At 39.1% G+C, this 23410-nt stretch overlaps 1 pseudogene; it reads left to right on the top strand.

The window, feature by feature from the left end:
- The first annotated feature begins 350 nt into the window (after positions 1-350).
- The window catches only part of Trim25-ps1 (tripartite motif-containing 25, pseudogene 1), a 49810-nt pseudogene continuing 26750 nt past the window's right edge, over positions 351-23410 (top strand).

Here is a 23410-nt window from a genome sequence, read left to right as displayed (position 1 = left end):
TGTTAGTGTATTAGCCTTTCAGGATGGTCTTTAAAATCTTGTTCCTGTCTTGCCTCTGGCTTTTTGTGCAAATGTTACTTCTACCTAGAATGTTTCCTTTCTTCACACAAATCAAAGTATTTCTCATCTCTATGCATGCATATTATCTCCTGAATGCCTTTCCAGATAAACGTAGTTTTATATTTTTTCATAGTTTTCAATTAAATCTATACTATGATACATGAAAGAAATGAATAATTTATATAACACACCTATATTTATTATTATTTAAAAATGTCAATAATAATGCTGTTACATTATAATTTATACTGTACACTTTAAACCACAGTTTATTGGATAATATTGGAATAATGAAGCTCTCTGAACTTGAAAGCATGAAATCCAAGGTACTTTTTTCCTTACAAATACAATTCTTCCCATCTGAAGGATCCAGATAAACGGTCTGCAGAAAGAACACAACTCAGAAGGAGTCAGTGATCCATTAAATATGATAGAAAAGCCAATTTCTAAATTCAATTTGCTTTACATTTCTGGGTGTTTTATCCCTTCCCTTTCTCTCATCTGGACACAATTCTAAGCCTCACCTTACACCTTACCTTTGTTTGCTGTTCAGCTAACATTTTCTCTCCCTGTGTCTTAGTATGATAATGCAACCTTTACTCAGAAACACAAGTCTACTTTTGTCATTTAAGTGCCATGTTTAACAGTTCAGAGTCTGCACAGACCTATTACTGTGAAACAAAGGGAAAGAACAATGTCACTGGTAATAAAAACATCTAATATGCTTTATTGGAATAGTTAGAGGTGTGAATGGAGATCAGGGCAGAAATCTGCTGTAAGAGCTACTGAACACTAGACTCTTAATTGTATTCTCTCATCCTGAGTGAGGTAACTCAATCACAAAAGAGCACACATGGTATGCACTCATTGATAAGTGGTTATTAGCTCAAAAGCTCAGAATACCTAAGATACAATCCACTGACCACATGAATCTCAAGAAGTTGAAAGAACAAAGAATGGTTGTTTCAGGCCTTCTTAGAAGGGAGAACAAAATATTTACAGGAGGAAATACAGAGACAAAGTTTGGAGCGGAGACTGAGGGAAAGGTCATCCAGAGACAGCCCCACCAGGTGATCCATACAAATACTGTTACCAAACCCAGATAATACTGTGAATGCTAAGAAGTGCAAGCTGACAGAAGTCTGTCTCCTGACAGGCTCTGCCAAAGCCTGAGAAATACAGAGTCAGATGCTCTCAACCAATAATTGGACTGAAAATGAGGCCCTTAATGGAGGAGTTAGAAAAAGGACTGAAGGGGTTGAATTTGTTTTCAACTCCATAGGAAAAACAACAATATCAACCAACCAGATCCCCCAGAGCCCTCAAAGTCTAAATCTCCAATCAAAGAGTACCCATGGCTCCAGTCACATAATGTAGCAGAGGATGGCCATATGGGGCATCAATGAGAGGAGAGGCCCTTGGCCCTGTCAAAGCTCAATGCTCCTGTGTAGAGGAAAGCCAGCGGAGATGAGAGGGAAAGGGTGTGTGGGTGGGGGAACACTGCCATAGAGGCAGGGAAGGGATAGGGGCATTCTAGAGGGGAAATTGGGAAAGGAGATAACATTTGAAATGTAAGTAAAGAAAATATCCAATAAAAAGAAAAAAAAGGAAAGGAAAACTAAACAAATGTTCAGAAAAAGAGAATATTCTATGATGTTTTAGAAAAAGGAAATAAAAATCACTATGGAATTTGTATGGTACCTTAATCTTCTCTTTCCTCACTCTTCCTCCTCCTCTTTTCTTCCCCCTCCTCCTCCTCCTCCTCCTTCTTCTTCTTCCTCTTCTTCTTCTTCTTCTTCTTCTTCTTCTTCTTCTTCTTCTTCTTCTTCTTCTTCTTCTTCTTCTTCTTCTTCTTCTTCTTCTTCTTCTTCTTCTCTTCCTCTTCCCCTCCTCCTCTCCCACCCTCCTCCTCCTCCTCCTGCCGCTGCTGCTGCCTCTGCTCCTGCTTCCTGTTCTTCCTCCTCCTCCTTCTTTGTTCTTGGTAGATTTTATGACCCTAATTTTTTTTTAAAGTTTTATTTATTTTATTAATGACAACATACTGTAGCTATCTTCAGATGCACCAGAAGGGGGCATCAGATCCCATTACAGATGGTTGTGAGTTACCCTGTGCTTGCTGGGAATTGAACCCAAGACATCTGGAAGTGCAGTCAGGGCTCTTAACCACTGAGCCATCTCTCTAGCCCAAAATTATTTTAAAACAATTTAATTTTTGTTTTGTTTTATTTTGGGTATTTTGTTGTTTTGAGACAGTTCTCACTATGTAACAAGTCCAGAGCTTGCTGTGTAGACAGGTCTGGCTTTGAACCTCTTGTCTTTGTCTCACTACTGCTGGCATTAAAGGTGATCGTCACTAGGCCAAGCTATATTTTATTTTTTAATGTATATAGGTGTTTAGCATGTATGTCTGTGCACTGCCTGCCTGCCTGGTGGCCTTGGAGCCCAGGAGGTGCATTTGGATCCCTGGGACCTGGAGTTACAGATGACTGTGAGCTTCCTTATGGATGCTGGGAATCGATCATAGGTCCCCTGCAAGGACAGCAAATGCTCTGAGCCATCTCTCCAGCCCCACTGAGTCTAGAGTTTTAAAACCAACCAAACAATGTCACATGCTTCACATGAAGAGCCTCAAACACAGCAGCAACAAGGAAAAACTATATTAACTTTCCGTAATGCCTAGTTGTGTGCCACGAGAGCAGCATATGTCGGTTGTTGTTGTTGTTGTTGTTGTTGTTGTTGTTGTTGTTGTTGTTCTTTTTCCTGAAGAGTTCTAAAGTCTGGGTCTGCCTTCTCTCTGTCCACAGGTATACTGGGTGGGCCCAATCATTGGCGGGGCCTGGGCAGCCTATTCTGTGACTTTCTCCTCTTCCCCAGGCCCAAGAGTGTTTCTGAGAGACTGTCTCAGGGAGCCAGACCCAGTGATTCCAGTGGACAGCTGGAAGGTACAGGGGAACCTGTCGAACTGTAGACTCAGGCCCTATAAAAGCTGCAGTCGGAGAGAGAAGCACCAAGTCAGCCCTTGAATGAAGAAAGAGACTGTGGGGGAGGGGCATGTACTTCTTAATTTTTTAATTTACGTTTTTCATTTTTTTCCTTTTGCTGTGTGAAATCTTTCAAGTTACATTCATGACTGGTTGGTGCAAACTTCCCTTCCTTCCTTCTCCAGCTACTTTCGCTGTGTGTGCACGACTGTTCATGCGAATGTGTGTGCATGTGGCTGTGTCTGAATTTGCGGGCACAGAAGCTAGGGAAGGGGAACGAGGTGTCACCATGTATGTCCAACCCCAGTTTGGTGAGCCCAGGAAATCCAAGACCTTAAGTTTCTGGCTTTTACCTTACTTCCAGTCAAGTATATGATATGAATCTTGATTTTTGAGGGGTCACAGGAAGAGAGGGGGAGTGTCACTCCTCTCAGGGAGCAGACAGAAAGGAAGGGGCAAGGCATTTCAGGGGTTGGGAGTTTTGGTGGGAGAGGAATCCAAGATTTTATTTCCAGATAACTACTACTAAGTTTTGAGGGAGGTAATGGGAGACTATAGCATACTGATCTCAGGGATGCTTGTCCTAGAGATTGGGACGGAGGCTCTGAGAAAAGTAACCATGGGGCTTGAGTTGTTCTGTAAAGCCTGCATATATCCACCTTGGACCATGGACTTTCCAACAGAAATAGGAGTTAACCAAGCTTAGAGTCTATAAAAATGAAATAGTTTAAAAGACCCTGACTAATAGCCTTGGACAAACTGTACTGAAGCCCAGAATTGCTTTCCGAGGCTAAAACAGGAGATCTGGTGTCTGAAGCAAATTTACAAGACTTGGGGGAGACGCGAGATTTATTTAGAGTAAACTGAACTTTGCAAATGGCGTCTCTGAACTTTCATCACTAGCTCCAGAGTCTTTTATTTTTGCATGTCTTTTCCCTTTTCTCCTGACTATCCTCTCTACTAACTCTCCTTTACAGGCTCCATATCGATCTCCTCTATCTAAATGCTTAATTCGGAGATGATTTTTTTTTTGGAGCCCTATCTTGTATTTGTTGGTAAAATAGCATTGTCCCTGCACGGGTGCAGGTGACCCTGAACGAACACGGAATATTTATTTCAGATCTTTCTATTCTGAGTCTCCTGCATATACTTTACAAGCTTTAAAAACATATGCCTATAAGAAGACAGACTATCTTAAACTCCATCCCAAACACCAAACTCTCCACTTCCTCACAAATAAAACACTTCTTTTTTTTTTTTTGGTTCTTTTTTTCGGAGCTGGGGACCGAACCCAGGGCCTTGTGCTTCCTAGGTAAGCGCTCTACCACTGAGCTAAATCCCCAGCCCCTAAAACACTTCTTTTCTAACTAGCCATTTAAGCCTTTGGAATAGTCTACTTGACTGGAAGATGAAGAATGTCTGTAAATTCTCCTTTAATTCGATCTTGATTCTTATTATAATTCAGTAGAAAACCCCTTAGCGTTTTGGTTTTTACTTTAGCACAGACGTCCAACTCATATAAAATGGTTCTTTTGAGTTTCCCTTCTTATCCAATCTTCCCTCTCCTCTTGTCTAGAGTCCAGTGGCCCCGCCCCGCTTGCCCCACCCTACCGGCCCCCCGCTGCCGCTGGCCCCGCCCTCGCTCGCCCCCCAGCCCTGTACCCTCTGGTGCACGCCTGGACTGGTGGGTCCTAGCCTAGTGGCAAGAAAGTCTGAGACCCTGCACCTCAGGGCCACTGGCCCTGCAAGGCTTCAGAGGACTTGTGGAGAGCGGGTGAGTGTGTTGGAAGGATCCAGGATCTACAAGGACAGCCCCCAGGTGGTGGGGTGGCTATGGGGCAAGCAGTGGGGCAGAGAGTGGCCTCTGTCCCACCGTCCAGTTGAAGGAAGGGGGCCGACCCTAAGCTTTCAAGTAAGCTTACAGAGTTTAAATTTCAGTCTTGCAACTCTGGAGCTTTCATATCTATTTGTCCAGCAACCTGTGTACAAGCTCATACCATATTAAAATGATATATTTTTTAATAAAATAGACAAACATAACTAGTGATTTGAAAACATTTATAAAGACTTAACACATAACAAGTTCATGGTATCAGAATGACATTATTTTCCTGATCTCTCCAATGGGCACTTTCTACAAAGTTTAGGGAGTTCATTGATTGTTCTTACACTAATGCAAAGCCAGTTAGAAAGATGATTCTAAATCATAAAGCAAAAGACCTATTTTATACCTTAAATCAGCCATTCTCTGAACTCTGCTTCCTGTTACAGTAGCAGCCAAACCAAACCGTAGGTAAGGTTGGAATAGGATAATCCATTTCACTAAATTTTTATTATTCAGACATTTTTTCAAATTAAATTAATTTTCCTTTGTCATTACTTGAATGTTATCTGCAGTACATATAGCAACAAAAGACATCAGGAAAATATAGACAGTTCTCCTGTACCTTACAGTAGAAGCTAGTAAAAATTATACAGTGAAGAAAGTGAAATTTGGCTACTAAACTCTTCGATTTTTCAACGATTTGCAGATAGTGTGCTTTTTCGCCAATAGTAATGATGATTATTTTGATTCTGAAGATAAAATTTAAAATACCAAGATTTCTTCATTTTTATTGGTTATTTTATTTATTTACATTTCAAATGTTATCCCCCCTTCCCAGTTTTCTCTTCAAGAACCACCTATCCCATGTACTTCACCTTCCTCTATGAGGGTGCTCTTCCACCCGCTCTCCCACTCCTGCCTCAGCACCCTAGCGTTCCACTATCCTGTCTGCAGATGGGATAGATTCATAGGTGGGGCAGTCTCTGGATGGCCTTTCCCTCGGTTTCTCCTGCACATTGTCCCTGCATTTCCTTTTGATATGAGAAATTCTGGATTAATACTTTTGAGATAGGTGGATGGCCCCTTCCCTCAGTCAGGAGCCATGTCTATCCACTGGATATTGTCTCTACAGGTTCTGTCTCCCCTTTGTTGGGCAGTTCGCCTCATGTCCTCCCTATTGGGTCCTGGGATCCTCTTGGGTCCCTGGCATTGGGGACTTTCTAGTTGTTTCTCTCAGTTCCCCTCCCCCACTGCTGCACACCTACTTTCAAATTCCTGACCCCAAATACCAAGACTTAATACCAAGTATTAGCTGTAGGATCTTAATATCTATGTGCTTCAGATAAAAACTACTCAGATACAAAGTTCAGACATAAATATTTCTAGAAGATATGTTTCCTAAATAATTGCAGATGAACAGGTTTATGGAGAACTGAGTTGTACTAGCGAAGTTTCTCTCACAGCACATAATTCGTCCAATGAATCTCTCTTCAAAGTACCATTAAGAACGTTCATGAAGTCCTATTCACTGAGATGTGCTTGGAAAATTAAAATCTACATCATCTTACTTTAGTTTCACTCTATTCCCTATTTGGAACCTTTGACTTCTTGAAGTGAGCATCGGGATTCCTGAAGTTTCTGGCATGTTCTTTCACACTCTTTTATTACCCATTCTTTACTGACATATAAATGCACCTCAGTTCACAGGTGATCTCTTCATGTTACAGTTACATTTCACTGGAAAACTTTCTGGAATTGTAAGCCATCTAGGTTAATGGAACAATATTCAATTCATGTCACATCATTTTTCACATTTGAAATGTTACTTTGTATTTTTTTCTAGAATGTGCTTGTCTTATTTTTAGCAATATCAAGGTTTTTTCCCAGGTTTTTTTTCAGTTCTTCATTCTGTAAGATCTTTGATACTAAATAAGATCCCACCTCTTTCTTTGTCCATAGCCAATTATCTGCTGATACCTCTGTGTTAATTAGATGCAATGAGTAGGACTTTTTGGTCTCCTCTCCCTCTTTCCAGCTCTTAGAACAATTTGGAAAATAATATATAATTATTAAATGGCTTGACTTACCTAACTATACAGAGGCATATAGCATTTATCAGAATATTTTGGCCAGTGTCCCGGCTCTCTGGTGTATCAGGCTATGAAATTTTCTTCAGTCTCTTAGCATTCTTTGGAGTAAAGACCATGTGTTCTTCTGCAGATCCTGTGCTGTCTGTAATTACCTATAACCCAGTTATTCCCCCAAGAACTCTAAGCTTGATCTTGCCCAGGCTTTTGTCACTCCCAGAATCTGGCCTGTTAGAATACCAACTCCAAAACTATCAGCTATGGAACCTCTCCATTTTTGTCCTCTTGTTACTTAAAAACAAACGAATAGATAGACAAACAAATATGCTCATGCAAACATATTTTTGTGTTGTGTCACCTTTCATATCGTTCTCTCTTCTGACTACTACTCAATTCTCCATTGTACTTATTGTGCATAGCAAATATCCAGCCATGTAATATTAATGGTAAAGTGTACTCAGTGTGTCGATTTCCCTTGCTTCAGAAAGTAGTCATATTTCACTCTCCCCACTGCAATCTGTTCTCCATATACTCCGTACCAGTGCCTGCTGTGGATACTCTAGCTGTCTCAATGCAACAGTTATTAATTTCTTCAATTTACCAAAGCAGAGTCAGTGTTTCCTGTTTTGTTCCAATGAAGAGGAGCCTTAGGATTCTCTTTGTTTTGTTGTTTTTCTAGCAAAACACAGTTACAGTCCTGGCAATTGGAATGAACTGCTGTTCATCTTGGATCTTGAATCTCCACAGCAGTTTAGAGTCAATCAAACCAGAGCTTTAGTGTATACCTGCCTCAGACCACTTCGCTAGAGAACTTCTCATTGTTATCATTTCAGTAAGTCTAACAACGTGGATAGAAGTCCTGCTTTTGAGATCTGTGGAGTGGTTTTACTTAAGGACACATGACCTTAGAGACTGATTGTATTCAAGAGCTAAGCTGAGAACAAAAAGATTTTTTTGAACATATGGGAACTGCCGAGGGACCCGGAGTCATTGTCTAGCATCATGCATGTTATGGAGGTTTTACAGTGGGAGAAAAGTTATTATCAAGGCATAAAACTCTCCTGTGGGAACAGGGTGTTCTCATGGACAGTGAGTGTTCTTCTGTCAGACTTACAGCACACTAAGCAATCCAAGCTTGTGATCATCAAACAGAAAATCATTATCTAATTGTTTATTAATAAAAAATAAAGCAGTGGGCTGGAATGCAACCTATTGGCTCAGAGCATGCAGGGCTCTTATGCAGGACAACAGTTCAGATTTATATATCCAATTGTGAGATCCCCAACCACCTCTACCTGCAGGTCCAGATGACCCATTGCCCTATTCTGATCATGGACACTACACTCATGTGCACATGTTTACAGAAACACGGACATGCACATAATCAATGACAACAGAAATCTACAAGAAACAAGACATTGCAGATCAATATCCATTGCATTTGTTGTTGTAGTCGTTAGAGTACAAACAACATGGGTTGTTCTTGGTGTTTTCATGTATCTGTCCCATTAATGCTTCCTTAATCCATCCTTAATGGGTATATGTTAATTAAAAAAATTAAGATAGCACTAGAAAATTTTTTTCAAGTTTGTAAAAAGAAAGCTCTTTCAAAGACCACAGACAATTCATTCAGAAGCAAAATGCATCTGAATTTGGAATAAAAGTGTTGTTGTTTGGAAAGGAAATGAAACCCAATTGTATGTATTCAAATGTATCAAAAACCTGTTATAAAGAGTAAAAGAAATGTTTACCTTTTGATATGGCAGAGGCAAATTAAATACATTTTAATAAAATACTTTAAATACCTTTTAATAAAAATTCTTACTTATTTAAAAACAACCCAAATACTTAACCTAAAATGTTATAGAAAGGTATCTAATGCTAGAGGTATTATGGCATAATAACTTCCCCGATTCATATGGTATTTATTATTATTATATTAAAATATTATGCATGATTTTGAAAAATTCAACATTTCCCTTGTTTATTTTGTATAATAGTAAGCAATTATTTTAAATATACAGCACGTTATTTAAATAAGAAATAATATGTTTTCTATTTTGAAAAATAAACACTGTGCTTTTCTGAAAAGGAAAATTTTCAGGCGGGCATAATTGAGAAATGAAGACCCAGCATTAGTTTTTCAACCCTTCATCATTTCAACAAACCTGCTTCTCACTGTCGATCTTGATTTTATTGGTTCAGATTTTCATCTTCTACTCTGCACTTTTGCACTCTAAAATGATATATGAAAACAATCACAGAAGTTTTTCAAGACAAGGATCTGGAAATAAGTTTTAATTTTGACATTAAGATTTATAAAGAACATGAAAGAACAATCCTTAAATAATCAAGATCAAAATGAGGATCCAAATTTAAAAAGTAGTTTTTAAAACAATAAATAAAAGCCTTCTAAGATGTTTTGAAATGTTCAACATCTGTAGGCATCTGCAGGGGAAGAGAATTAAACCTCATTGAGAATCATTTCACCCCATCACAAAGCTCTCACTAAGAGTCAAACAGCATCAGTATGCTGGTGTCACTGATGAAATGTGAAAACTCTGGATGCAGAGCCTCATAGGTTCCAGCTGGTGTGGTTTCAGGAGATTCTGTAACCTTTGAAATCATGTTTTGTCTTGTAGAAATGTATCATAGTGGATTGACAGTAAAGTTATATTCGATTTGAGTCTAAGCCCAACACTGATCAAATCATATTATTCTCATAGGTTTAGTCTTTCCTAGTTAATCAAATTCAGCTTCATCTATCTATCATCTATCTATCTATCTATCTATCTATCTATCCATCCATTCATCCATCCATCTATCCTTCCATCTATCGATCATCTATTTATATTCCTAATATGATTCCTTATTCTTTATACTATCATGTTAATCCCAAGAACATTCCTTGATTTGCACTGTGATCATAGAGACTGCTCTTTAGTAAGCCAAATTGTAACATCCTCTAATCCTGGGAGTCCATAGTGATGATGGTACTTAGACATAGAGCAAGAGCTAGGATTGTTGTAAAGTTCACTGAAGCTTATTCATGCTTGTCCACATTTGCAAAGGAATTTAATAAAGGTAAAGTGGCAAAAATTTAAAAGAAATTAGTTACTGAATAACTGAAATGATGATTTAAGTATTCCTGGACACGTAAGAATTACTTAAATAATAGATTGCTACACAAAAGTGAGAAGTATTTTTCTTAAAGGATTTTGAGAAGTCAAATATTACATTAAATTTTTGACTCAAAAATATGAAGTTTGTTACATACAATGTAATGAAATTACGGTTGGAGCACTCGCTCCTACTTGTATGTTAAAATTTCATTAGAATATGGGAGTTGATAAACAAGTAACTAGGGAAACACAAACACACAGAGAGAGAGAGAGAGAGAGAGAGAGAGAGAGAGAGAGACAGAGACAGAGACAGAGACAGAGACAGACAGAGAGAGACAGAGAGAGACAGAGAGAGACAGAGAGATGGAGACAGAGAGATGGAGACAGAGAGATGGAGACAGAGAAAGACAGAGATACAGAGAACCTGAAACTGGTACTGAAAACTGTGCTTCTACAATGTTCTACAGAACATTTGTAATGATAATTAGGTAGATATTGGGGTTCATATTAGGCTCTCATTTGTTTTCATCTTCATATTAGCTTACTTTTGAATCAGTTAAGCTGATAGGTATTTAAAAGGTGCACTAAGATGTCAAATCTTCGCTTAGACTAACACAACTCTGTATTAACATTAGAAAGGAAAACTGTTAGGAGATATTAGCATGTTAATTAGAAAGAACAGTCTACACATTGAGAAAGTCTCCTTGCATACATTTTCCACTTGGTGGCTAAAAACTCTAGACAGAGACTTCATTTATGTAAGTGGACAGTGTGGAAGAGCACTGGCCAGGTCAGCAGGCTTGAGCCACTCTTTATTTTCATCTCTTGATAAAGGTTAACAACCAATAAGCAGGTCATAATTTTACTAGGACACGTTACATATTTACCCTTTCCAGCAGTTCCCTGGGTGATAAGAATGTTGTAGGTTAATGATGTCTTCTCTAAGTGCATTATGTTATCTCATACACGGGAATGATGTGGATGAAGTTCAGTCTCTAAGGAAGTAGCTTTGACTCACAATGATGAAAGTAAATTGCTTTTATTTCTACAGGGAAAAACAATTCCAGGTATCCAGTAAACATGCAGATGCCTCAGTGAAATGTGTCATTCTCACAGTACAGAAAGTTTGTACTCATCTCTTAATGTGACATTGTCAGACATTTTATTAGCCTTTGGAAGTTAAAATCTTGCCATATAAGCTACTGTGGGTGTGTATACTCATGCCTATACACACCAATTTTCAACAAGAAACTCATACCATATTAATGTAATTTATTTGAGAAACTCCCATGCATTGTCCATCAATTCTATTCCTGACTATTAGCTCACAGAAGAGGTCAGGCTGCTGAAGCAATGCCAGCTGCCTCACGTTCATTACAGCACTGTCACAATTAACCTGAACACAGAAAAAGAGGAACTATATCTGGACCCAGGCACACAGGGCTTTAGCAGACAACGTTACCTTTATGATCAAGTCAGGAACATTCATAGTCTAGAAACTGTAGTTTTTCCCATGCTCACAACTCAGAACTGGTAGATGATGCCAAGTTCTGATGCAAGGTCTAGACATGGATCTTGTGCACACTAGTCTTGGTGTACTTAGGCTGCCCTGCAATCAGAGAGAGCTGCAGTACCCACATAGGGACAGCTCTTAGCGGAGCTGTCAAATGTGTTCTCTTGTCCAGGGAAAGGTCTTCAAATAACCTTAATATTTTTATAGCACTTTCTAGGTAAGATTTGATGAATTCTCAGTATCTGTTTAAGAAATCTTTCCTATCATTCCAAGGCAAAGTAGTTGATTCCTTCATAGTTTTAATCTTTTCAGAAACCATGACTTCCTTGATCCCATGTTTACCTAGGTTTTGATCAAACAGTACGTATTTCAAGCATTTCTAATGTTTTTTCCCTTGCTCCTGGTAACAACTCTAAACCAGTCAAATAGCAGCTACCAGCAACAGTGCCACCACATGAGTGACAAACAATCTGTAAAGTTTCCTCCAGCAGATTAATTAGTCAGTCCTCTTTCATCTCAATCGAATTCAAAACCTCAAGGAATTAATAAAATTCAGAGGAACTTTTCTGCAGGACAAGATGTAAAAGACCTTTAGCTTAACTGCTGAGTAAGTCTCTAGCTTTCACTGTCTATATTGCTGTTGGCATCTTGTTCTCTGAGCTCCTATTTGATCCTTCGTGCTCATAGCATTTTAACTTCTCCAATGTGTATCTCAAATTGTATGTTTTTAAATTCGTCCTCACAATTTAGCTTCCATAAGAAATCCATGGTCTAGTTTAGTCTAGTCTAACAATCTGGGGACCTCTGATCAGGTTTGCATGCTCTTTGGTTGATGGCTTAGTCTCTGGGAGCTCCCAGGGGGCCAGGATAGTTGACACTGTTGGTCTTCTTTTGGAGTGGTTATCCCATTCAGCTTCTTCAGTCCTTTCCCTAACTCTTCTATAGGAGTCTCTGACCTAAGTTCAATGGTTACCTGTATTTACATCTGTTTCAGTCAGCTGCTGGTAGAGCCTCTAAGAGGACAGCCATGCTAGGGTCCTGACTGCAATCACAACATAGATCAGTAGTAGTGTCAGGGTTTGGTTCCTGTTTATGGGATGGATACCAAGTAGGGCTAGTCATTGGTCAGCCATTCCTTCAGTCTCTGCTCCATTATAGTCTCTGCATTTCTTTGAGTCACTATATCACAAGGTCATGTGCTCTGCCATGTTAATAGCAAACTTATTAGTAATAGCCAGAACCCAGATGTCTGTCAACCAAAGAATGGATACTTAAAATGTGGTTCACTTACATAATGGAATACTATTCAGCTACTAAAAATAGGACATCATGAATTCTTTTGCGGGCAAATGCATGGAAGTAGAAAAGAATCATCCTGAGTAAGGTAACCTAGACACAAAAGTACATGCATGGTATGTACTCACTGATAAATGGATATTAGCCAAAATGTACAGGATACCCATGATATACCTCACAGACCCAAAGAAGTTAGACAAGAAGGAAGCCCCAAGTGAGGAGGCTTCAATCCCAATTAATAGTAATAAAATAATTCTGGGAGGCAGAGGAAGGGAGGGAAGAACGTGGTTGGGAGAAGAGAAAGTGGGGGGAAAGATGGTAGAGTCAGGCGTGGGGGAGAGGGAAGGCGAGAGGGCCAGGAGAATGAAGGGAAATGTGTAGCTGCAGGTGGGGAGGTTAGGGAAGAATCTCTAGAAAGTCCCAGAGACCTGTAATGTGAGAGGCTCCTAGGACTCAATGGGGGTGACCTTAACCTCAGTGCCCATCAGTGGGGAGATGGAACCTGAAGAGACCTCCTCCAGTAGTTAGACACGGCCCGCATGGAGGGATGGGGCCACCAACCCACCTTCAAAAATTTAGGTACAATTTTCTTCATCCAGGCTTAGCACAGCCCATCTGCCTCCCAAGTCTTCGAGCAATCCTAGAGGTCCACTGGTCTTCAACCCTTCAGTTGGAAGGTGAAAGAAGCTACATTCTGGTGGCCATGCAGGAGAACAGAGTTCTCAGTGATGTGTGCCTTGATGGGTTCTAGATCGAATCAAGTTGAAAATCAAGATTACTTACCAGAGGATGTAATGTCTTAGTTTGAATATCTACATTCTGGGTTATATTGCGCTGCGATGCAACTATTTTTAATAACATTACATTTCATTGTTTATTTTGAAATAAGCTTTTAAATGTTTTCACACAAAATCTTTGCAAAGAGCTGAGGCAATTTGCGAATTAAACTCATTTAAACTTTCCATAATAAGGCATATTACTATTTAGGGCTGTGGTTTTCATTTAAATGAAAATAAAGCTTATAAAGAAGAAACTGAGGATATAAATTTAAATGTGGGCATTAGGGCATTGGGGTTTTTAAGTCATATGGCTTCATTTTGACAGCAATTATCTTACCCCTTAGGGTAGGCATTGTTGCTATTGGTAATAGCTCCCAGGAGACATTGTCTAGAAAACTCTCAAGCCAACATTGAAGAAAGGCAGAACAGTAGACTAGTGGAGTGTTTAACAAGGTTTCATAATCAATACATTGTCAAGATCACTTGATTTAGCATTGCCTAAGAAATTATAGAGTTATACCTCTGGTTATATCTGTGAAAGAATTTTCAGAAATGATTAGCAGATTGAAAAGTTCCACAGTGTGAGATGTATGTGTCTTTTGACATGAGATCTGGGGTGGAATAAATAGCAGTAACAGAGATGGCCACAAGAAGAATGCAACTCTTCTTCTAATTTGTCTGGCTACATGGTAGAACATTCTACTGCACTAGAGCCGCCGCCATGTACACTGAACCCTCTGAAACCATGAGCACAATAAATCAATTTACTTAGTAAGTTATCATCACAGCCATTCTATCATATTGTCACAAGTGTAACAAATGCACAAAGTTATCCATGTAGATATATGGAACTTAAGATACAGAATAATGCATTTTATAGTTGTTTTGTAATTTCTTTATACATATTACAGGAGCATTCCCTTGGCTGAAATCTTTAGTTTGATTTTCGTTTTTTTTTCCTTGATTTTTCATTTTTTGTTGTCTGTTATTATTTTCTGAAACATGGTCTCATTCCTTTGCTCACATCCACACACGTGCTGAGATTACAGTCCTGAACTGTTACACTAGACTTTCAAATTATTGTTGTAAAACCTAAACACTCTAAGTACTTTATTATGAAGTATTCTTTGCTCAGAATTTCTGAACTGTGAGCCCTCCAATAATCAGGTAACCTACTTACTTCATGGTAAAAATTCAGCTTTAAGTTTCAGTGGTAGGACAGATTTCTTATTGCTTAATACAGATTTAGCCAGATTATTTGGGAGATAGTGGGGCTCAAGAAACAACAGTAATTTAAGTGGCCTGCAACGTTCCAGATGCAAATATCTAGAGCAGAAGATGAGCTGAACATGGGTCAGTTTTCCACCTGCTTTTAAAGAGGGTCAAGGTAAGAACAGCTCTGGAACATTCGGTTGCTCTTTGTGTGCTAGATCTTGAAGCAGTCACTTGACACCTCTCAGGGAAACATCATTAACAAAAGTTCCAGGAAAGCCTGTCCCTGTCATTAACCCTTGTGCAAGGCTGCTCCGCTGTTTATAACTGCAATGATGTAAAAACCTGGACCATTGCAGGTCACAGGCCAATCATCTTTGCCCATCTTTATCCTCTTTATTAGCCATCCATTTATTGCCAACCTTCATGTGTGACTAACATCCTGTGACTATGAGGTAAATCCTTGGAATGTTTAACGATCCCCTGATTGTCACTAATTATCACTAAACCAAAAGCTAAGAATGTCCCGTGATGGAGTCTGTGCCTGCATCAGAGATTTACCAGCTCTCCTGCCATCCACGTACCTGATACTTCTTCCAGGCTTTAAAAATCATGTTGATTCATGACCTTCCTTTCTTCTGGTATAAAAGCTTCATGAAATCACTGCACGGTAGAACTGGGAATTTGGAGCAAACCATGTTTCCAGTTCCTGGACACTCATATCTGGGCCCACAATACCTTTTATCCTTTTGCAATGACAATCCCTGTTGTCTGTACTAACACAGCTTAATTTGTCCTTCAAATGATTATGTAGATTTTTTTATATAAATTCAAATGTGATTGTGGGAAGTTTTCATTTTAATTGACCCTGAGTACATGAAACTACATTTAATGAAATTTAGTATGCTGTAAGCAAGTAAAAATGTTTCTCGAATCTTACACCTATAATTTTGCCAAGAAGGTGAGCTGTTATTTATTATTAAAATAAATAATCCTTTGTTTACATTTGAAATGAATTCAAATGTTCCTCTTGTAGGGAAGTTTTATTCATACAAATAGACATGTGAGGTTAATAAATAATCCAGTGAACCCCACTGGAATTAGGCTTTTCTGTCCTTAATTGAAAGAAAATAATTAAACAGTATGCAATTCTAATTTGTTAACTGAAAGAAAACTACCTATAACAAATATTCATATTTATTATATTTACTTCACCTTAGAGAAAATATAAAGGCTTGTATCTGATAGACATCTTACTGAAATTTCCTTCAGCTATTCAGTTAAAGAAAAGCCTAAGTAAGTAACGAGAAGAAAACCATAGTGAATGCTTGGGATATCCTCAGGATGTTTGCATTGTATCTTTGTGTCACTACACTTCTGCTAAAAGTGAGATATAATTAACTGAAATGTCAACTATGGGGCATGTGAGTCAGAAAGGGGGCTCAGTGATCAAGAGCACTTATTGCACTTCAAGGTGACTCAAGTTCAGCTTCCGTAGCCTACTTCCTGAGACAGAAAACTCTGTGTAACTCCAGCTCCAGACTTCACACTGTTCTGACCTCTGCTGGCACCTGCTCTATTGTGGCATACTTATGTACACATACACACAGACATATAAAATACATATTTTTATAAAGCATTCAGAGGTGAGGTTAGTAAGATGGCGCTTTGGAGAGGGTATATAATGCACATGCCTAAGCATCAGAGTTTGAATGCCAGCTTCCACAGAAAGGTTGAATATAGAAAAGCAAGTCTGCAATCCCAGAACTAAGCAGGAAGAGCTAGGCAGGAACTTCTAGCTTTAGGTTTGAAGAAGAGACCCTACCACCAAGATAGAGAGAAGACAAGGGAAGATACTTGAATTCAATCTCTGCCCTTTACTTGAAGGGAGGGAGAGCCTGTGTGATCATAACCACAGGTTAGACAAGGGTGCCATTTGAGGGATGGGACCACCCACTCATCTCTCAATGTTTAACACAGAATAACTCATGTCTAAAGGAAATACCGGGACAAAATATGGAACAGAGATTGAAGGAAAAGCTATCAAGAGACCCCACTTGGGGATCCAACCCATGAACAGACACCAAACCCAGACACTAATGTGGATGCCAAGAGTGTTTGCTGACAGGGGCCAGATATAGCTGTTTCCTGAGAGGCTCTACCAGAGCCTAACCAATACAGATCTGGATGCTCACAGTCAACTATTGGACTGAACACAGGGACCCCAATGGAGCAGTTATGGAAAAGACTGTAGAAGCTAAGGGGTGTGCAACCCCTTAGGAAGAACAACAATATCAACCAACCAGAACCCCCAAACCTCCCAGGGACTAAACAGCCAACCAAAGAGTACACATGGACAGACCCAGGGCTCCAGCTGCATATGTAGCAGAGGATTCCATTGTCTGGCATCAATGGGAGAGAGGACTTTGGTCCTGTGAAGGCTTGATGACCTAGTGTATGGGGGATACCAGGGTGAGGAGGTAGAAATTGGTGAATGGGTGGGTGGGGGAAACACCTTCAAAGAAGCAAGGGGAAAGGGGATGGTATAAGGGTTTTCAGAGGGAAACCCAGGAAAGGGGAAAATATTTGAATTGTAAATAAAGTATAATGATAAGTCCATTGAACAGTGTCTGCCTCCACTGAAAACCTGGGCGTCTAACTGTGAGCACATGGTTATATCAATAATAAGACCATTCATTAAACAAAATTTGCCAGAAATGTGATCTCAGCATTGAAACTGATTGTATGTGAGTCATGGCTTCAATGCATGCATATTAAATAGAACAAAAAGTGATATTTCCAATGTCATCCTCGTCATGAACCAGAATTTTGTACTAATGGAAACTACTATAAACTTAATCATCTATGTTAACAGTAAATAAACAAACAGTGCCTTGAACATGATGGTTAATCTGTATTCAAAAACACTACTACAGTTTATGAAACTGTAATACTGAAATGCTGTACAACCTTAGTCCCCAGTTTCTTGAGCCAAGGAAGACTTTTAGAGAACCTGCTTTAATTCCTTTACTCTCTTAAAGATGCATTTAGTGTCTCATGGAGATTTTTCAGAAGAAGATAATAGTATCTTTGGCCTTGTCTTCAGGGTCATTTAACCTAACTTTGTTAAGAAAGGTTATTAATTATAGCTTACTTATCACATCTATGTATGTATGTGTGTGTATATATATATATATATATATATATATATATATATATATATATATATATATATGTAATCTTTTTCATGGGTGGTCCACAATGCTCTCTTAAGTGAGTTCTCATTTGAAGCAAAAAGAAAATTATAACTTAAGTGTGAAGCATATCATAATCTTTCAAAAGCCCACTTGGTTGAAATCTTTTAACTTCTAACGTGACGAATGTTTGTCTTTGTGGTTGAACAACACATTTCAAAAACCTGAAGACTGTTCTGAATCTAGGGTTAGTGAATGTGAAGCAGCATATGATTATCTACTGAAGGAAGATATTTCCTCTCAGCCATTTTATTTGGAATCACTGTAGTGTGATAAATGCTTTCTGGCCTTCCTTTGTTACACCAGTCTTCTCTGATCTGATCGTATTCCCTTGGAATGTAAGTATTAAGTACAATGTAGTTACTTTCCATACCAAGTATGATGCCTCAGGGGGAGGAGTGCTGCCCGGTATTATACTGCTCCAGTGTTTTTCCCACTCCTGGATAATCCCAACAAAACTGAGCAATGAAAGATGAAGTTAAAACAAATAGGTTTTACTGTCCCATCAGATTACCAAGAAGTGGTAATTTATCTCACTTTTATGACAAGCTGTGGCAAATTTCAAATCCACATGTTTGTCTGAAACGTATTTTTCTGAGAAAATATCAGGTTGTCACAAAACAATTGCAGGTTCAGAAATAACCTTACTTCTTAAATGATACTATGTTGTATCAGATAAAATTATTGAAAGCCTAGATGGTTATGAAATTTACAGCTCCTGTTCATTTCCAATCAGTTCATTCATAAAGTCAGGAAAGCAGGGCCTTGGCAGGCCTGTGGATGTGGAGTGAAACCATCTTCACTACAAGGACGAATGCTATAGTAACCTCCTTGTCTTGTACATTATTGAGAATAAACATAAAACTAAATAATTTTATGTGACCAAAGAACTGGGTTTGAAAACAATTGCTAAAACAGATATAAAGGGAAAATTATATAACTTTGAACATTGTGATTCCATGTTGTTTTCTTATATAATAACCAGATTGTTTATTATGATATAATTCAGTAAAAGTTGGTGGGATGGCAAACAATGTGATATTATTGTCAACTTTTAAATTTATATATATATATACATATATATTTATGTACTTATGTATATTTAATTCTATTTATAAAATTTAAATATATCTATACACAAACACACACACACACACACACACACACTCACATATATCACATTCTTTGCCTTCCCCAAACTCCTCTCAGCTGCCCTACAGTACAATAGTGGTAGGGTGGCCTCCTGTGAAACTGACACTTAGTTCCGACCAGCATTCGCCAACTGTCTCCTTCCCCTTCAACTCTCTTATCAGCTAACCATGCTTTGTTCTACAAACCTATTACATGCTCCTATGCTACACTACCTTTTAATGACTCTCCCCTTTGTTACTTTTCTAAATGAGCACACAATGCAATGGCTCATTATGGCATTTGTCCATGTATCAATGCTCTTCTTATTTATCTCTATTCCTCAGTAACTATCTGTGCACCCACAACCTGTTTGCTTGTCTGATTTCTCTCCCTAAACAATAGTCCTCTGTTTTTTCTGTGTCAAGCATATTGGGTCATCCTCACTTCCTGCACATACACACACACACACACACACACACACACACACACTTCTTTATGAGGAGTCTGGCTTATTTGGCAACATAATAGTTTTCAGTTCCATCGATTTTCCCATAAATGTCAAGCTTTTACATTCTCTCTCTCTCTTTCTCTCTCTCTCTCTCTCTCTCTCTCTCTCTCTCTCTCTCTGTCTCTCTCTCTCGCTCAGTGTTGTGTGTGTGTGTGTGTGTGTGTGTGTGTGTGTGTGTGTGTGTGTGTGTGTGTTCTTGAGAAAGAATTTTCCTGGCACTCCTGGAACTGGCAACATAGACCAGGCTGACCTCCAACTAAAGAGAATCTACTAACTGCCTCCCAACTGCTGGGTTTAAAGCTGTTTATTCTTCACGTTTTCTGTAGCTGGATAAAGTATTTGGACCAAAAGCAGATTAGGGAAGAAGTAGTTTATTTCAGTTTACAATTTACAGCCTACTGTTCATAGAAACTAGGGCAGGGATTCAGAGTGCAGATCGGGGCAGAACACTGTTTTTCTGGCCAGATTCCAAGTCATGCTTAGTTAACTTTAGAACAAAGCCCAGGACCCCTTTCCTAAGGAATTGTGCTCAGTAGGCTGGGGCCTTCCACATCAATTGCCAATTGCTCAAACACAGGCCAAAATGCCTTTCTAAGCTGAGCAATCCCACAGTTGAAGTCCTCTTCTCAGGTGTCTCTAGGCTGGCTCAAATTTTCCCTCGAGGAAAACCAATGAGCACATTTTATTTTTGTTCTTCAGTTATGGGCCTACCGGCTCATCTATTTCCCAGCTCTTTGAAACAGTAGAGCACTAAACAGATGGGCCTCTCTCTCTCTGTGGACAGCAAACTAAAGATTCCTTTCAGCACAAATGAAAAGGCAATATAGCTGGGCCAGCTTTCATCTTTATTCTTAGTTCATCAATCACATCCATACTGATCTCCATGGATCAGTTCATATTCCCCGTGATCATCAACTCTCTACCTACTTTTTCACAGATCTAAGAAAAAATTACATCATCTCTTGAATTACAAAATACCCAGAAAGATAAAACAATCCTGAGCAAAAAATGGGTGAATCACAAAACATAGGAACAAGAACTCTTCACACTGAAAAACAGAAAAGGGAAGAATGATGAAGCCAGTTAAATCTCGGACTCTTTTAGAGTCTCTAATTCAGACTAATTGCACCCTCAGGAAGTGTAACTTTCTGCTTCTCTATGAGACATTGGAAGTTACACCGGATCAGGTTAACCTATATTCTCCACTGCCAAGTGTGGACTTACTGATCCCAGGTCCTTGTCCATTGGGTTTTGCTGACTTCCCCACCTGCAAGCAGTGTGTAACTGTGTCTTCTAGGTGCACTTTCTACATTGTTCTCTTTTACATTGTCTCCTGATTTGTTTTACCCTCTACTTCTGTTTGTTTTTTTTCAAACACTTAAGACTTCCTTTTTTTCCTTTAAACCTGGTCTCTGCTAAAGTGAGCCAGTATGACTTGTTCCTCAGTATAATCTTTTAAAAGACAGTTTCACCTTATACTACGAATCCAATGTTATTCCAGCTTGACTTATTTAATGATAGAAATTTTCTGTATTTTTTCAAAGTTGCCTTATCTAATACACCTTTTATATTCTTTTAAGCGTTATTTGTTAAGTGTATTTGGAAGCCTTAAATGTTCAGTTCCGTGCGAAGTGACAAATGCATAAACGTTAACTGCATACACTGTGATTATACAAGAGGGATTCCCCATGTGCTCTCTAAATAGAATATGAAATCACAGAAATATGGGCACAACTCATACATTAACATTGGTTACAGATTTTACAGTTTTTTTTAAACTATTGCCCTCCATCCATACAAACAATGTTTTTCTAGATATTCAGTTTTCTAATGTAATCATATCTGAACATGCATAGGTACTTATGCACACAATACAGGTAATGTCTGTGACAGCCAGATAAAGAGATGGCAGTGAACTGTGACTGCTGAGCTTTCATTTATGTTCAATTAGGTATTTAGTCTCCACTGGCTTCCTTCCCGACAGGGTGTTTGCAACAGAGAAAGCTTGCAGATTTGGGGCAAAATGTAAAACTGCTGTATTTGTTCATAAACGCTTCAGTGTAACAGACACACCTCACAGATGACTCCAGATGAGAATACCATGTCTACACAGGAATGAAAGCAGTTAAGGGAAAAATGGCTATTTGTAAGCATACATAGAAGGTAACGTGATCATTATCCTTCCTTTCAAAAGTCAACACCATATATACTCCCCCCCCTCCTCAGCTATAATTTTATTCTTGTCTACTCAAAGTTTTCATCCTTTGATTCTTTTCCCTTCTCTTTTTATGAGAGGACAGACACACAAAGCAAACAACAATGTAACTTCATTGGTTCTTCACATTTTTCATTCCTTTGCAAATGGAACCAGGTTATCAAAACTCAGGTTGACAGCAGATTCTGGTGAGGATGTGTAGAAAGAGGAACACTCCTCCATTGTTGATAAGCTTGCAAGCTGGTACAACCACTCTGGGAATCAGTCTGGTGGTTCCTTAAAAAAATGGACATTGCACTACTTGAGGACACAGCTATACCACTCCTGGGCATGTACCCAAAAGATGTTCCAACATATATCAAGGATACATGTACCATTATGTTCATAGCAGCCTTATTTATAATGGCCAGAAGCTAGAAACAACCTAAGTGTCCCTTAACAGAGGAATGGATAAAATAAGTCTGGTACCTTTACACAATGGAGTACTACTCAGCTATTAAAAACAATGACTGCATTAAATGCATAGGCAAATGGATGGAACTAGAAAATATCATCCTGAGTGAGATAACCCAATCACAAAATTAGACACATGGTATGCATGCACTGATAAGTGGATATTAGTTCAAAAGTTCAGATTTCCCAAGATACAATCCACAGACTCAAGAAGGACAGTCAAAGTGCATTCTTTCTTAGAAGGAGGAACAAAAATATCCATAGGAGGAAATACAGAGACAAAGTTCAGAGCAGAGATCGAAGGAAAGGCCATCCAGAGATTGCCCCACCTGGGGATCTATCCCATAGGCAGCTACCAAATCCAGTTACCATTCTGATGCCAAGAAGTACTTGTCGATAGGAGCCTGACATGGATGTCTCCTGAGAGGCTCTGCCAGAGCCTTACAGATACAGATTAGGATGTTTGCAGCTAACCTTAGAGAAAGGCTTGAAGGAGCTGAAGGGGTTTGTAACCCCATAAGAACAACAATACCAATCAACCAGAGCTCTCAGGAACTAAACCACCATCCAAAGAGTACACAGGGACAGACCCATGGCTCCAACTGCATATGTAGCAGAGGATGGCCCTGTTGGGCACCAATGGGAGAAGACCTTGATTCTGCCAACCCTCAACCCTCCCAGTGGAATGGAATGTCAAGGTGGGGGAGGTGGGAAGGGGTTGGTGGATGGGTGGGGGAACACCCTTATCGAAGAAGGGGGAAGGGGAGTGGGATAGGGGATTTATGGACAGGAAACCTGGAAAGGGGATAACATTTGAAGTGTAAATAGATAAAAATATCCAATTAAATATCAGGTGCAGATTCATTGGATGCTTGCATTCATTGCTGTGGAGGATGCAGGCTGTTGTCTCCATCGTTAAAGAGAAATTCCAAGCCACATGACCATCTGCTAGTAGACACAGAGGTACCCTTTGC

This window comes from Rattus norvegicus, chromosome 1, assembly GCF_036323735.1.
Source record: "Rattus norvegicus strain BN/NHsdMcwi chromosome 1, GRCr8, whole genome shotgun sequence".
NCBI lineage: Eukaryota > Metazoa > Chordata > Mammalia > Rodentia > Muridae > Rattus > Rattus norvegicus.
Note: the sequence above shows the minus strand (reverse complement) of the source record. Positions and strands in the feature narration are given on the sequence as shown.